The sequence below is a fragment of the Gambusia affinis genome, linkage group LG09 (assembly GCF_019740435.1).
Source record: "Gambusia affinis linkage group LG09, SWU_Gaff_1.0, whole genome shotgun sequence".
In the NCBI taxonomy this organism is placed as follows: domain Eukaryota; kingdom Metazoa; phylum Chordata; class Actinopteri; order Cyprinodontiformes; family Poeciliidae; genus Gambusia; species Gambusia affinis.
This window is the reverse complement of record NC_057876.1, coordinates 18068924-18082466: the sequence shown is the minus strand read 5'-3', so window position 1 is coordinate 18082466 and position 13543 is coordinate 18068924.

Below are 13543 nucleotides of genomic sequence, written 5' to 3'. Positions count from 1 at the left end.
CAGATATTGGCCAGCTGGGGGTGCCGCTGAGTGATGCTATGACATAGTGTTGCCAATTAGAATAATATCCCCCAAAATGAAGCTGCGGCTGGGGCCGAAGCTGGGAGTTAGAGACTGGGGAAATGAGAATAGGCCGGGAAGCTACACTAACTTGAGGTTTACGGGCTGGGACATTAGGAAGTCAATACCAGGTGACGTTACTGATGGAAACAATATGAGCCGACGGAGAGAAACGTTTTCTCGTTCTGTCGTTCTGTTCTTCCTTGGCATGCTGCATACTTCAGTGAGTCAGGGGAGGCAACTTTATTCCCCCACACAAACTCTGAGTGTGGACGATGCCAGTGTGAGCTCGGCATGAGAACTCCCTAGAGTTTGATCCAAAGGCTGTATCTCCAACCTGGGTTGCTCCAGATAACTGCCTGCTACTGGAGATGAGATGCTAGAACTATGGTTAGACTCGCAGGGGACATTAAAGGATATGAGTGAGCTATGGGAACATCCTGGAATGGAACTTAAGATGGGGGTGTGAAGGACAAAGGGGAAAGATGATGTTAAGGAAGAAAACAATTGTGATGACGCCACAGAATTACAGTGTTTAATCCCATACAAAGCGTATGAATTAACAACAAAACTTTTGAATACTTACCACAAACCTGTTCAAAATTAAGAAATTTGTTCAGAATAAGAATGTTCGAAATATCTTTTACCCATGATACTTACCACAAACCTGTTCAAAATTAAGAAATTTGTTAGAAATAAGAATGTTCAATATACCTTTTACCCATGCCGTAAGATTAACTGTATTAAGCACGAAATAATCATTTTTCTCAACAATGAGCATAACATTTGCTGGATGAGAGCATGCATTTGCATGAGGTTGACCAACCACCACCAGGTAATTGCGCAGTGCTTGTGAGGCACTGAGGGAAGCTGAGAAGTTACGAGATATAATTATAAGAAGAGAATGCTGGAGATGACTACAGAGCTGTTGCCATAAGGTCGAGAGGGTACCTTGAATACTGGTGAAACGTGATCTTAAGAATTGAATGCTGTCGTATAAAAATTATGATCCTATGGTTGCGAGAATGCAGGGGCTTGGAACGATGGCTGAGCATGAAGCGAAGATTGGGGCAGGAAATGAGGCTGAGACACTGAGGAAATATAGGGTATAAAACTACAGTGCGAACGTGGATGACTGTTTGACGTAAATGATTTTTTTTTTTTTTTTTTTTTCCTCTCTAATAGCTGGACGAACGAAGTCTGGGAGAGATGCTTATTAGCAAGGGTTTAGAAGGCGGGATGCTGGTAGATGAAGGCCAGCTGTTGAAGAGAGCGTGTTCGAATGGCAGGATGTTGATAGATGAAGGTTGGATCTGCGATAAGCGGACGTGATTAAATTGATGAATAGCAATAGAATTGCTTAGGGTGAGTGATAACGATGAAAATAGTGGCGGTTCGGCTTGTGGGTCGAACATGATAGCTTATGGCAGAGAGCTGCGATGTAGGGACGCTTTTCAGAAAAAAACCCTCGAGAAACAGGTTACAGGGTGGAACGGGTTTCGCAGAAAACTGAGGACTCGTGCTGTTGAAAATGGAGGCGGAGCAAACCGGCTGCATGGGGATTCAACGGCTGGAAAGAATGGGAAAATTAGAGAGGAAATGCGATACGGGACTCCCGGCGACAAGAAGGTGCTGATTCACCCCCGTGGGGGAGAGGATATTGGCTCGGAAGAGGGACTGGAACGAATGGGCGAGAGTGAAACCTGGGAAAGCAAGAGGACAGGATGGCCTGGGGATAACGTGCGAATTCAGACGATTTATTTATTTTGATGAGAGATGAAGCCTAGAAGATAGCAGGGGCATGAGCTTGTAATGTCGGCATGCGAGGCAATTTACTGTTGGTGGAGAACGCCGAGCTATCGGGTGGCAAAGACTAATTGAGGGGCAAAATGAATCTACGTAGCCGAACGTGGGTAACGACTCGGTAACCGCAGGCTACTGTTAACATGCTTAGGGTGCTGTAATGTTATCTGGGCATCTTTCGTCTGTGATTACCAGCATCTGGCAGTATTACTCGACTCAGTTGATTACTTGGGGGAAAACTTAGCAGAGTTCTGTATTTTTTATGACTAATGCACATGCATGGCTCAGCACGGCGGCGGCAGGTCTCCTTCACTGTTGCATAAACCCGGCAAGCGTCTCGGTGTTCAAGTTGCGTTTGAAGGCAGCTCGGGATACAGGTTGCAACATTTAATGAATAAAACGGTTTTAACTGTGAAAGTGACGGGGAGACACGGATATGTGAAAAGCGGGAGCCCCTATGTATGAAAGAGTGCAAGATTGGCACTTCTGGGGTGGGGACAGACGGCTTCCGGTTCAGAGGGAGGGGAGGGGCACTGCTTTCTCTGGGCAGGCAATACCCTACAAGCTCACCGTACCGCTAGGCCTGGCGGGGAAGCAGTTAAGCTTCTAACGCCAAGGAGAAACCCAGAAGCAACTTAGCCAATCCTAAAAAACCTAAGTTAAGAAAAGGGGATATTTGATAACTAGCCTGGTGAAAACCGCTGCCAGATCGTTAAGGTCTTCTAGTTCACTCGGAACAGCACGACTGTGATGAAACGTGAGGTATCGATTAGCCTTTTGCATTATGTAACAGGGAAAATTACTGAAGCTCGAACGCCGGACGCTTATCCTTTGAGGTTAATGCGACATCACCTTCTATTTAAAGTTACCTTTGATGGGTAGTGAATGGGACTCTAAGCAAAAATTTGATGAGAAACGATGATGATGGCCCTGGCGTGATGACTTGGTTACCGATTGGAGAAGCTCTGAGCTGATTGGTACCGATGTGACCTGGGGGATTATTAGCCGGCTTCACATTCTACAGCGCATATGACTGACTACTGAGACTAGGAGCACAGTTAGACTAGAGCTATAATTTACGGCTTGAGTCCATGCAGTCACCTCGCTTTTACAACGCGAACGGCGTCATGAACTGTAGTGGCGGGTGGTGAGGCGGTGCAAGGAACCGAGTAGCAGTAAAACGATGATGTTTGGAAAAATTTATAGTCTGGTAGTCCAGATTATCCTAAATCCCAGGCAGCACTGCCGAGTGGAAACCAGGGCTCGAGACTGGTAGGAGCGGGGTGAACTGATGGACCGAGACGTGACGAGCGACAGCTACGAACAGAAGGACAGGGACTCAGACATGGTACAAAGCACGGGGTAATCAGGGAATGAGAGCACCTGGGGCAAATCAAGGGGAGAGGGACGACACAGAGACTCTGAAGGCACGTGTTGAATCAGAGAAATTAATGCCGTAACCATGACAACCCATGAACGGCTCTACGTAGCTGGGTGGCTGAATAATACCGCTTTGCAAATGAATGTGGAGGGGCACGGCCGCTGACTTGAGACGGACCGGGAAGCGGAGCTGAATGTCTGGTGCGGGCGTACTAAAGTTCGGGGAGGAGTATGTGGGGCTTGATGCCGGCGAAATGACAGAGGCTACTACTAGGAGCCGGGCGCTGAAGAAACGCAGTCGGCGATCCGCTTTGTCGCCGCTGGGAGGGATGCTACTAGTTACTGATTTATTTATGCATTTATTCAGTAAAAGCTCTGAAGCATTTAAAGCGCAGCCTGGGTGACGCATGCGAATAAGGCTTGCAAGTTCGGGAGGGAGATGGACTAAGAAAAAAGTCCTACGTTTCCTAACATTGCGAAACATGATGAGATATGTGAGGATACGTCTTACCTGGAAGGCCCGAGGCGGGCGTGGCGTGGGAAATCCGACGGAAGGAGCGGATGACCGGGCTGATAGCGGCTATACGGAAGTGTGTGAAGTTGTTGGCGTAGGTCGGTGCGGCGAGACCTGGCGAGCCGGCCAAGGCCGTGAAGTGGGTAGCGCTGGAGCAGGTGACGGTGGATCCCAGTCAGCGAGAAAGCGGCGGGAGAAGCTGCTTGGAATGAATGAGGTCCAGGGATTCTCTTCCATCTGGGGAGCGTCTGAGGGAAAGAAGCGGCCGAGCATGCGGCTAAGCGGCTTTATGACGGACATGAGAGGTGCGGGGGCGAGCAGTCGCTCTGAAAAGGGGTCTGGTGAGATATTTGACCGAGAGCTGAGGCGGCTGAACAGGTTGAGCGCGGTTGGGATGCGGAAGACGCCATGGATGGAGGTCCTTTTCAGCTGGGCCTTGGAAGGCGATTGGACGTGACGTGGCTTGGTCCAGCGTTGATAGGACAGCGGTGATGGGCGGGATGCTCCGATAGGACGAGCCAGGTGGGGCTAAAGAGTCTTCCAGTTTGAATTTGCGCCCAGGCTTCATATCAACAGGGCAGGCAACGTGCTGTAATAGATTTCCTTTAATAACTCAGACAGTCATCACAAACATAGAGAGCCTGAATATGTGTAATTTCCAATTAATTTCCAGTCTACAGGCTACAGAATGAAACAGCAATCAGATGGAAGAGATGACATGCGTTCACACATGAAAACACACTAAAAAAAGTTGTCATTTGTCATATTTTCTGACATTTCATTCGTCAGTGTTTGTGATTTCTGCTCTTTTATCTGTCATTTGCGGAACTGTGGCAGTGATTGTTATGTTGCTGCTTTCTCACGCTGTCAAAGCTCACAAACATCACATCTAACTGATCATTATATTTACATTTTCAAGGAAATTGTAACTCTAACTGTTATGAATATGTCACAAAAAAACAACAAATACACAACAGCTTCAGTATCAAGACATCCTGATGACAAATCAAGACTATATTAGATAGATAGATAGACAGACAGACAGATAGATCAACGCTCAGGTGTTGGGAGGTTTACAGGTTAGAGACCATTGAAGTTATGAAAACATGTAAAATGATTGCTGATGTCTTTCAGCCCTGGCATTGTGCTCCAGAGGTGTAAAACAATTACTTGTTTTACAGAGGTGTTTCAGAGTGATGACTGATTAAAAGGCATTACAACCAAAAGATAACATATGTACTTGCCAATTTACAGTAACTACAGTCTCGCCTGAGACATTATTCGATCCATAAGATGTTGAACCATGATCATGAAGAGCAGATATCACAGCCAGTGATGTGTGTTTACAAGTAAACAACCTAAAAGAGTTCAAGCAGAACACAAATCAGTTCTGTGAGAAATAAATGAGCTCATGTACTAATGTCAAATATGTAGGTTAACAACAGTATTAATGTAAGCATGGTAATGAGATAAAGAGAAATGATCTAAAAAGAAGTATTTATGGGGGTTTGTGGGGTTCAGTAATCCTCCAGCTTAATCAGATGTTGATTATTTCCCCTCCCCCTGCCTCTCTTTTCCTTGTTAACAACAGTCTATGAGTTGTGTTTATTCTGTGGCCAGGGTCCTGGATTCCAATGTTTAATTGTTTCATTAAGAAAACTTAATATTAGGTAATCTAAGACATACACGTGGCAATAATTTAAGTTGGAACAGAAACTTAATGCTGTCTGCTTGATAACAGAAGGATAAATAACTTAAAAGCAGCTTAATTAAAGTGGTTCATAATTCATCATAATATGTGTGAAAAGTATACATCTTTAATGCTAAGGGGTTTGTTTTTAGTTTGAAAAAAAAAAACCTTTGCTGCAGGGACAATTTTGAAATAATGCAAAGCATATTGTAAGAGCAATGCATTTTACTCAGGCTTGTTGTTTTTGTGAATAACCAAAGAGATTTGGCAGGCTGTGCTCCAGGAAAATTACATTACAATTTGAAACATTCTCACTTTGTTTTGCTCTGAGTTTCTCTTTTATTTTATTTTTTACCTTAATTGTGTATTCTTAATTTTCATCTTAACCAAATCTCTTCCAGGTTGTTTTAGGATGGTATTTTCTTGTAATAATATGGGGGTTATAGTTTGATTTTAAATCGTTCTCTTTTTTCAGGGTGAGACAACAAGTTAAGTTAAGTCAAGTCAAGCTTTATTCATAGAACCCTTTACGAACAACGGATGCAAACCAAAGTGCTGCTCAGGTCTACATTCTTATTTTCTGCAGTATTTTAAAAGCCCAGTGAGATACATAGTCATACAGATCAGTGTGTTTTCCTCGAAAACAGAAAAAAGGTACTTCTTAGCACATGGTGTCACTGGAAAGGTGAGACGCTGATTGGAAGATGAACATTTTATGCTAACCTCATACCTCAGGGCCCTCTGAGCTGCTGGCTGAATTTGTTCTCTTTCATTCTAATGAGATCTGGCGTTGTTGAGGTGATCTGCTCATATTCTGTGGGTCGCTAGGAAAAAAAACCCCTCAAACATTAGTCCTAGTAATGGGTTCGGTGGGACAGCATCTTCGGATTTACAGCATTTGACCTCTGGACTCCAAGCTGCAAGGCCGCAAATCATCTGATGGAGGTTTTCAGAGATGAAGCTTTCAGTTTTGGCTTCATTACCGAGCTGACCCAGAGGCCGAGACTGACGAGGCATGCCGCATCTTCCTCCATCTTTCCTCAGAATACTAAATAATTAGCTGTGCTTCCGGTTCTTGTCCTCCCACACAGGGTTAAAGCCGGCGATTCTCACCTCGCTCATGAAGGCTGGGAGATTTCAGCGATGCCGATGCTGCTGCCCCTTCGTCTCATCCTCCTCCCTCACAGCTGACCCTCATTGGAAATGGACAGACTGGGATTTACAGAAACACGGCGGCTGCACAGTCAGGAGGATGCACTATGGCAGCAGAGGAAGAATCAGGAGGGTTTTCACCCACATGTAGGTGGAATCTGTTGCTTCACCAAAATGCCCCGATGAGTTACCTCAGTCCACTGATTGCAGAAAGCCTGCAACTTTGCCTAAACAGAATGTTAAGAAATCACAACTGCAAAACTCATTATTGTTACATGTACGCACTCATGATGAATCCTAAAAATGTTATATTGGGATGTGATTCAATACAATATTTAAGCCATGAAAATTTTAAATGTGCTTTCGTCAGAAATAAAGTCCTTGTCACTCAGGCAGAATAGTCGGTTTGCCTCTTCTTACCATGAAACATTTCTCTGGAAGGCATTTAGCCTTTCCACATGGGAGATTTTATTCAAGCAACCATGCTTGGTCTGAATTTTGAACCTGCATGAATCTTGCAGGCCAGCCCATTACAAAAACCTCATTACTGCATTGTTCCCTGGTCTGCAAAAACCGACTTCCTCTTATAGAAGTCAGCCGACACACAGTTGTGACAACCTTGCCTGGTGAGTCGGGTGTAACAGGGCGGGCTGACTTCCAGTTCCCCCACTGCATCAGTTCATTATTGTTAGACACATAAAGATTGCTAAAAGTTGCTTTAATTTCTCAAAGTGTGTTGTGAAAGGGGCTTTCACTTTCCCAACTTGTGTAAAGACAGTTTAACTTAGTAGCTCTTTAATTCCCTGGTCTTTCCCACAGTTATGAATATTCGGCTAATGAATAAGGTCAATATGCTGCTTAGAAAAACTACAAGCTACACTCAACCAATATAGCTAACAAAAAGTTGATACTTTGTTGAATTAAAAGACATTCCAGAGTCTTCAGCAACACCTAGGTAAAAAAAAAAAAAGATTAACATGTTTCAGTCAGTATTTTTAATTTTGACCGTGTGCAGATTGAGAAAAAGAAACAAAAACACATAAATTTACCAAATTTATTACATTACATATTGTTGCTGTGGTTTGACATTCACTCCGCCCTTGGAAAAGACAAACTCAAAAAAATCATTTAAAAGCTGGACACTAATGATTTTCCTCCCCATGAGCAAATGTTAACGCTTTCACCCGAAATGAGACTAAATCGTTGATTTTAAGTTTAAAGTTGAACGGAAATCACGCCGTCAATGTAACATAGCGTGAGTCAAGTTTAGTAAGAGACACAACAGTTCGTAAAACAAGAATTGGCAAGTTTTCCTCCTGCTGGTGCCACTCTGATAAGAGGAGTCGGTCTGATCCGACGCAGGTACAGAACTCAGGTGAGATCAATATATTTAGAAAGCTACCAAAGCATGATGTTCTTCTGTCAATATTTAATCAGGAAGAGCAGCAGTGGCAGTGAGTGAACATTTCATAAAGCACATTAGCATCGATTCACGAGAGCCGCCAGATTAAAGTGGATAAACAGGAGGACGGTGGGAGTCGATTATTCGGCACTGCCGGAGCAGGTAATGGCACGACGACTTCAAAACGAGCGCAAAAGGCTGAGTGAAGATGATGCGACAGTTTTCATCTTCTGTATTCAAAAAGACGAAAAGAGATGAATGCTATGTCTAACACTTTTGTCTACAAGGAACAGCTCATTAATGCTATTAGTGACACCTGCTCTTTTCTTAGATCAGAGATTTTTCCTTTTTTTATTTTTTTTTTTAAATTCCCAAACAGGAAAAAGTATTCAGAGAGATTCAATCCTCACCCAGCTGGGACTGACACAAGAGCTGCAGGTGGGGAATAATTGCAGAAATTAAAGAAAAACAGCTCTAATTAATAGCTGTAGGTGAGTCCAATAAGAAGTCAAATTTCTGCTCAGAAGTTGGAGCTGATGCCTTGATGTGGTGGAACTCAAACTGCCTCATGCAGCAGGCGAGGAGAAGAAGAATCAGCTGCTAATTAGTAAACACTACAGGAGGAAATATGTGGAATATTATTGAAATGAGAAAACTTTCAACCCTGCGTGGAAGAGCCACGAGTCTTTTGGCTGTTGTCATTGGTTACAGCAGTGCGATGGAGCTGTGGTGTGTTCTTCATATGTGACGTGCTTTATCAGATGTTGGCAGATGGTTAGTAGCACAGTTCAATCCTGCAGAGTTATTTTCCTTTGAACAAGCATGTGGAGACTGCTATTCGTTCTTCATTCCTAGCCAATTTAGTAAAACTAACCCTATTAAAGCCAACATTTCTCGATTTGTTTCTGTATGCTGAATAACCCTTTTAACACTTCCTGTGCTAAAATAGGACATAATTGTTTCAAAGACTCTCACTTTCTAGAGTTACTTGAAATCGCAGGTAATTTGGTAAATTTAAGCTTTTTTGTTTTTGACTTATGGTATCACCAAAATGAAGCACCACTAAGACCAGATGGTGATTTTAATCAAATGCATTTGAATACCTTATCAATATTACTTTGACACTCTGTATGAAAACTGGAGTTTGGGGGCTTTACAGGTATATCCTAAAACAACTACGTCAGCACAGACCTGAGGGAAGTACCTCTTGCTACCCATCAATTTGGGAAAGATTATGATGCAATTTCCAAACTACTAAGAGAAAAACTATTTAGTGGAAAACATTAAAACTGCAGTATGTAACTTTTATTATAAAAATCTCTTCTACCTCCTCCCGGAGCTATTATTGCCGTCTGAAGAAATGCATCGTTTCCAATCAAAACCAACCAATCAGAGCCAAAAGATGAGCCTTAGCACTGTTAATAATCCTAAAGTACAACTAAATGTGCTAATGGTGGAGAAACAACTTACCATTACTTACTTAAAACTAACTAGCCAGAATATTCATGACGGGTTGTACCAGCGGCAGCATAGCAGAGAGCAAAGAGGGGAGGGAGAGAGGGAATGAGCAGCGCCACATAGAGGAGCAATTGACAGTGCAAAAGTCCTCCTTCTGGCTTTGATTGGTTGTTTCTAGATTGCACTGGGAGAAGACAGAGGAGCTCAATATTTTAGATTATCTCGCATACTGTCAAAACACTTTTGATAATAAAAAGTATACCTCAAAGATTTTGTTATTAAAATACTTCATGACAAAGCAAGTGAGTAAGTGGAGATTAAAAAAGGGAGTGTTAATGCACCCTTTGATATTTATACTTTTGATTTTCTCATGGCATTAATCTGGACATCCCTCATGACCCTGCCAGGATGGATTTTAATTGTGCTTATTCTGCCTCTCAGAGATTATTTGGATACAGACCTAAAACATGAATCTCTGAAAGGGAAAGATGTGCTTCCCCTTTCACTGTGACTTGATAAATTTCTTTATGTAAAACTACTTTTCAGGTAATTATAACAGACAGTCTTCCCCGCTGCGTGACCTTATTGGTATCAAATCAGATCCAGAAATGATGCGGCTGTTCATTACAGGAGTTCAGGTGTAAAAGCTAAAAGGTGTGAAGCAGCAAAGGTGCTGTGATGCTTCCTGCTGTCAGGCTGGCTTTACATCTGCCGCTTCCTCTCTCACGAATCCTCCTGCAGCGCGTTGAAGTCACAATGTTGTTTTTCTTCATGAAAAATAAAAGTTACTGCCGGAGAAGCTCACACAGACTTGTCGAGTCTCAGTGTTAATTGGCAGCAGAATGATCATGAACAATTCATACAGGAATAACAGGAGGATTACTGTCGTTTAATTAAAGATGCTGCAACACCGCTGCATGCATATTTAACCTGCAGCATCATCGCTAACACTGACTGATTAGTGAGCCGCCCAATATGCAGTGATGCACAAGCGAACAGCTGCTTTTAACACACACGCACACACACCCACACGCCCACACACCCACACACTGACAAACTGTCCAGTGCACCAGTTGTCTTTTTTTATGCTGATTGCTTCATGAGTTACAGTCACTTCCAGTATTCAAATATTAACAGAAGCTGCGCTAACAGAAATGATTGCAAAAAGTCAGCACTTATTAAGGCTTACAATGTAAAAATTTCAATTATCAGATCCAGGGTCACTTTGGAGAAATTACATCTTTAAACCTTTGCTTAAACTTTCTAATGAAGTTTTTTTTTTTGTTGTTGCTTGTTTTTGTTAATTTTTCTTCTTTAGATGTTTTAAACAAGCAAATTAAAGTAAAATCAAAGTGCATAAGGAAGAGAGAATATGGAAGTTTGTTCATAATCATCGGTCCTCTGCAGAGGTCTGATAAATGTGCAGTTTTTACGTCCCAAATCCTAAAACACAAAATAACCCTAAACAACAAAAACTTAGTGGATCAAGGTTAGTAGGGAGCAATGTCACCCATAAATATAATCCTTTGCAATCATCTCTCTTCATAAGTTAACTGCTTGGTAAATAGTCCACCAGTATTTACTTATTCTTATATTGCTTACTTAATTTTCTAATCCTCAGTAAGGTATAGCAATTTGAAGTTTTAGTAGGTAAATTCATTTTGAAAATATTCACAACATATAAAAAAATACCCCATCAAATTTTGGCATCTAACATGAGTCAGAAATGTGTCAACAACTGGAGTATGTAAAGACAGCTTCCACCCTTCTGTTGTTGCTATAAAATAGCAGGTCTGATGGATAATATGTCATGTGCAGAAAGACTGCGATGAAAATAAGTCTATATCAAAAGAACTTGCTCTGAGATGAACACCATCTGGAATGTATTACTGGAGGGGGAGTGGCTAGCTGAACACAACAACGAAGTCTTTGATTCTTGTTTCAGTATCATTTCCACAATAGTAAAATGAAAATATCATGCAGAATCAAAGGCAATTAAGTGAAGTCAGACACTGCAATACAGCAATTATAGTAAATCATTAAGCACAGTTATTTCTTCATTGTCTCACAAGACACAGTAAAATCTTTTTTTTCCAGCATCCAATGTTCTGCATATGATCATTATTGAAATGTTTCAGTTTGAGGCCTTTTTACCTTTCGTTTAGAACAACTGTCTAATGAGGAAACTCAATGCTGCTCAGGTACAATCATAGGTTTGTGGTTTTAACATAAAGTCTCACAAAAAAAAAAACAAAACAAAAAAAAAAAAACTGATGACAAAGTGGACAGCCATTTTCTTCCTCTGTACCGACTTACATCACTGCCCCCAGTACACAAACACACACTCACAGTGGGGCTGTGTGCAGTTATATAAATGTAGGAGGAGAGAAAGCGGCAGCAGCAGAGGGACAGAGGGAACATTATTGTGCTCCTCACATCACTGTTAGTAATTAAAGTCAATCACCACTTGAACAGGTCCGCGCACACACAATGCTTCTGTTATCACACCACCATGTGATTGATTGAGTCAATAAGAGAAAAATCGCACGTCTCAGACACACAATGACACAAACACACCCACACTCGTGTAAAGCCTCACATAATCATCCACCACTGTAGACACAAATGCAGCATTTATTTCCTTCAGATTGGCTGCTTTTCTAGTCTTTTTAAATGTTCAGTGGTTGAAAAATAATTGTTCATTTTCTAAAACATGACCTGAGTTTTCTGGTAGAATCTATAACTGTGTACGGAAAAAAAACAAACTGGAACAAGTCACCCTGGGGACATTTTGAGTTATTTACAGAGAGTGTGGATTCTAAAATTTCTAATGAAAGTTATATAAGTTTAAACGTTTAAAATATATAACTAATTAAATATCTACACCCTGCAAACGATCAAGGAGAAAACCAAAGTATCAGAAGAAATGTCCCCAAACCTGATCAGGTATTTGAGGGTCTTAACAAAGGCTATTTATTTATATTATATTTCTTTGCAGTAACCTATACCCTAGCATCAACTTCGAACACATATGAGGTGTGCACAAAAGAGTGAGCTTTGTCTGGCTTATCTTGTTTAATATTTAATATATTTAGTATATGAACTGATTTTCCATAATTTAGCTTATGTGTACAATGTACAGTGTTTTTTTTCTTTTTTTTTTTTTTTTTTTTTGTCACCAACTATGTGTGTAACGTGCGGAGAAGCGATCATGAACGGCAGAGAACAGATTCGAGGTGAGGCAGGCAGTTCTCTTGCCTCAGGCAGGGGGCGCTCATGGTCCCAGACATTGTGACGCCACAACTGCAGAGTAAGAGATAGCAACAGCGAGCTAGCCATACAGTAAAGTGCAGCGATGTATTTATAGTTTTCTCCTCTTACCACAGCAATCACTTACTAATAATCGCAAAAACCATAACCGAAAATCATACTACTGCAACAGACTGGATGTCCTGCTCGATGTGTGGGAAATATTTGAGTGTTTTTTGTTTGCTTGTTTTTCTTGTTGGGTTTTTTGTCAGTTGCTACGGCAACGATTCTGCGCTGCACTGATACAGAGAGCGAGAAAGACGTGGTTTTGAGTACTTCAACGGGTTTTCCCTTTGCTGTTTAGCACAGCACGAAATTAATAATATCTACATGTCCAAGTTTGATTGAGGTAACAGAATTATTCGTTGTGGTCTGTTTGCCCTCCAGCGTTGTCCGCATGCGCGAGATTTCCTTATGTAAACAATAACATATATTTGTAATTCTGATTATGATTAAGTTAGTGCCTCACCAGCTATCAACCTCACCGCACATCACTGAATCTTACCATACAACTTTTTTGTTAAGTACTTTTACCTTGCTCATTTTATCAGCGCTTGGAATATGCTGAAGCTCATGTAGGAATGTCACCACCAATCAGAATGAGAACTAGAAATGTACATTAAAAGGGATGTTAACACTAATGTTACTAATATTAGCATGCTGACGTTAGCTATTATGCTAAAATGTAAGCTACTTCTCTAAAAGGCTGCTGAATTTTAGGTAACAGTAAATGGTTAATAGCTGGAATTTAATGCACCGAAGGTTTGAAATAATT